At 43.7% G+C, this 4084-nt stretch overlaps 1 pseudogene; it reads right to left on the bottom strand.

Moving 5' to 3' along the window:
- Window positions 1–943: 943 nt before the first annotated feature.
- On the bottom strand, window positions 944–3755 carry LOC143848533 (G-type lectin S-receptor-like serine/threonine-protein kinase At5g35370 pseudogene; annotated as a pseudogene).
- Window positions 3756–4084: the final 329 nt, after the last annotated feature.

Genomic DNA, 4084 nt, shown 5'->3' on the forward strand with positions numbered 1-4084 from the left:
AAGAAAGGATTTCAGAGCACTTCTATAAAAGTCGTTATTGCATATTTTGTCTTTTTTTCTACAGGGCATTCTTTATTCTACTCTTTATTCTACTCTTGTTCTTTTTCTTACTCTTCTTGTAGATTTTTTGATGATTTCTATTTACTGGTATATTTATGCATATGGTATCAAAGCCTTGGTGGGTTTCAATCTTGGATCGTGAGGATATCATCAACGGCCAGAACATGATAATCATAGAAGGTGGGTATGAAATAGAGAGCAGTACTTGGTTGCTTGGAATTAGAAAGTACCATAAAAAGGGCGGCCCAGTGCACGAGGCTCCCGTCATTGCCAGGTCTGGAGAGGGCTAGATGTACGCAGCCTTACCCTTGCTTTGCAGAGAGGCTGTTTCCGTGACTCGAACCCGTGACCACCAGGCCACAATGAAAAATACCATAAGAGCTACAAATGTCACAAAATGTTGGACTGACAAACAGGGAAGGCAAGCGGAGTAACTAGCGTTCTAAATATGTTTTTAGTGCAAGATTAGGTTTCAAAAGGCACTTCCAGGACTAGGAATGAGTCAGGTTAGGGTTGAGGGAATGCTAACTCGGATTAGGCTAGGGTTGGCCCCAACCTGATCCAACCCGACCCGAGTTGCACCACTAAAAGTATTCAGAGCATAGTAATGGCAACAATTGGAGCGTGGATCATAGCGGAGGATCACAAACGGCATCCTGAAAACCAATAAACATTTTAATCATGGTTTTTCAAACTTAGATTGGCAAGATTGGGGATTTAGATCATCGCTTTATGTAACAATGATCAACATAGTTGGGACTGTGCTTAGTATTCCTCATCTTCCTTCTAAAGAACAGCTAACAACCTTCAAGCCATTTTGCAAAAACCATCAAGCTTATTAAACAAGTATCCCTGCTATAGAGATTTTACAAGGCTAAAACCAAATCCAATATAGTGTTCCAATTTAGAGGGAAGCCAATACAAAACCTCTACAACAAACTCATTTCACTTGATAAAGCTATCGAGGCTCATTCACACCACATTTCAATAAAAAGGAAAGTAATCTGACGTAGTATTCTCTCCTTGCCCTCAACAAGAACCAGACTTGTGTAGAATGGAAAACCAATGTACATACTAACAGGACTCCTTCCCATGACTACAAAGTTGAATCCATGTAACAGTTCTTTTGCCGAATTGGAGTGCTATCTCGGACCTGAAATCTGCTGCGAGGAAAGGTAAGAATTTGCACTATATGTTCCCGTAGTCGAGGTTGCTAACGAAGTATCGGACGTTCGATTGAGCAAAGTGGGCTCGGTGGACCCCCTACCAGGGACCAGCAAGAAGTTCAAGGACTCCACCCTCGGTTGGCCTACGACAATCCCCCCTTCCAACATTGCCACTACATTCGCCATGCTCGGTCTATGCAACGGTTCCTCATGAATACAACACAATGCAACTTGTACTAGCTTCTTTACTTCCTCCTCCGTCACTGGCCCCTCTAGTCTTGGGTCGGCAAGCTCTAGATACTGCCCTTGCTCATGCATTTTTAATGCAAATAATGGGAAATAAATGGAAGACGAAGAAGAAGATGGCGATGATGAGAACCCTTCATCAGTTTGATCATAAATGTACTGGGTCCGAGCTGAGCAATTCTTTCTCCCTCTTATAATCTCCAACAACACCATACCATAACTGTACACATCGGTCTTATCTGAAATCGCGGCGTTTGTCAGCCACTCCGGCGCTACGTACCCACGAGTCCCTCTCATGGTGGTGAATATATTAGATTGCTCTGTGCCCTGCCCATCAATTTAGACAACCCAAAATCCGAAATCTTCACTTGAAAATGATCATGTAGGAGAATGTTCTCGGGCTTAATGTCCAAGTGAATGATCTTGCGTCCGCATCCTCCGTGCAAGTATGCGAGCCCTCTCGCCGTAGCCAATGCAATTCCCATCCTCTCTTGCCATTTCAAAGCTGGTCCTGCCCCGAAAAGGGCTCGGTCCGATGAACCTTTGTTCATGTACTCGTAAACCAGAAGCCTTTCTGTTCCTTGTGCGCAGAATCCTAGAAGATTTACCAAGTTAATATGGCGAACTCCTCCGATTATCGCAATCTCAGTCAAGAATTCCGTCTTCCCATGAATGCCAACATTGTCGATCCTCTTTAGGGCAATGAGAGTCTTGTCTGGGAGTGTGCCCTTATAGACCGATCCGAATCTACCCGACCCAATCTGATTTTTAAAATTATTCATTGCTGCTTCCAGTTCTTCATAATTGAATCTCACAGGCAACCCTGGAATTAAGATGTTATCAAACTCATCCACTGGGATTTTTGAATTTCTCGATCTTCTCCACAGCACCACAACTACAAAAATCATAATTAGAAAGACCACTGTACTATGCAAGGAGATCAACAGGGCGATCGGAAAACCTCCGCCCGAATTGCCATTAGAGCTCGACTTAGAGGACATAACAAATGTCTCAATATAACCCACATTACCCTTTTCTACTGTATCATTATAGAACATTGAACCTAACTGATCTTCAAGTATATAGCATGAAGAAGAAGAATCACTATAGAAAAAACCTAAACAAGAACAGTTCCTACTGCACAGATCCTCGCAGGACGGAGAATCCGAACCAGAAACCGTAGGATTTGAGAAATCACTAGCAAAGTAATGAGAACCGCCTCCAAGTCCAATATACGAAATTGAACCTTTTGAATTACAGTTAGGGTTTGCCAATTCGGACCCACCTGCCGGTATACAGCCACGATTAGAAGCAGAATAGAAGGAAGATGGACACGAACACACAGAATAGGATTCAACGGTGCAGATTCCGATCGGACCGCACGATAATGGCAGCCGGCAATTGTCCGATGGCGCCGCAAATTCCTCATTCCAAGTAGTCCCAAAGAGACTCTAGACACTGAATTTTCCGGTGGAATCCAAAACTGCGAGCCGGAAATTTGTTTCCTGTAAATTCACCTGCCAAACAACAGTAATTCCGTCGCCGGAAAATAAAAACAGACCAGAATTGTTTATTTGTAAATAAGAGATATCATAATTTGAATCCTTGAATGCCCGAGGATCCATAGACAGTCTCCAGTAGTCCATCCCTCTCCACTGTAAAACGGAATCGGAATTTGTAATTGAAAACCGATAATCTCCTGCCGATAAATCGGTCCGGAAACGGAATTGGCTAACGGTGGGGTTTGGATGTAGAATTTTTGTCCGATAGTGATGGTGTCCGTTGGATGATCGAAGCTCTGCCAAAGGGAACCGTTGGATCGATCGAGTAAGAGAAGATTCCCGGTTTCTAAAAGTTGTAACGCCGTTACGGGGGAATTTAATGGAGGGGTGGACCAGTAAACGGTGCCGTTAGATTCGGAGACGGAGAGTCCGCATTGAGTGAGAGACATGGTGCCTGTACTGGAGATTGGACGGTTGCGATTAGTGGACCAAAAGATGGTGTTGGAGGTCACGTGGAGGATTAAGAGATAGAAGTTGGATTGTTGAGAGAGAGGATTGAAGATTGAAGCTTGGAAGGTTCCATTTGGGGAGGAGAGGAAGGAGGCTTGGTAGGAGGAGGCTGTGAAGTTTGGGTAGATGAATTCGGTTAAGGTGCGGGAAACAAAAAGAGGGGGTGCGTAGGATAAGAGGAGGATTGTGGTGAAGGATAAGATAAAGAAATTCATAGTGTGGGAAGTAGAGATTGACAGGGAGATTGGAGAGGATGAAGATGGTCGGAGACTACTACTACTACTACTACCCTCCTTCAAATTCCTCTCTTGCTTAACTCTTTTTTTGTAGGCGTTGTAATTTCATATTATGGGATTTGCTAGGGTCCATCGCAGAAGGCATCTCGCGGATGGTCTGTTGCATCTGATATGTGGCTGCTGTCAGATGCAACAGACCATCCGCGAAATGCCTTCTGGGTTGGACGCTAGCATATCCCATTATATTATATTATATATTTAAAGGAAGGAAGTCTAAGCCTCTATATCAATTGGTCAAGTCAAGTCTTTGTTCTTAGACATGGAGGTCTACAGAGAAAAAATACCTAACGTGCACACAAGGGCG

The sequence above is a fragment of the Tasmannia lanceolata genome, unplaced genomic scaffold (assembly GCF_043159265.1).
Source record: "Tasmannia lanceolata isolate RefF3 unplaced genomic scaffold, GAP_Taslan_0.1 ptg000016l, whole genome shotgun sequence".
In the NCBI taxonomy this organism is placed as follows: Eukaryota; Viridiplantae; Streptophyta; class Magnoliopsida; order Canellales; family Winteraceae; genus Tasmannia; species Tasmannia lanceolata.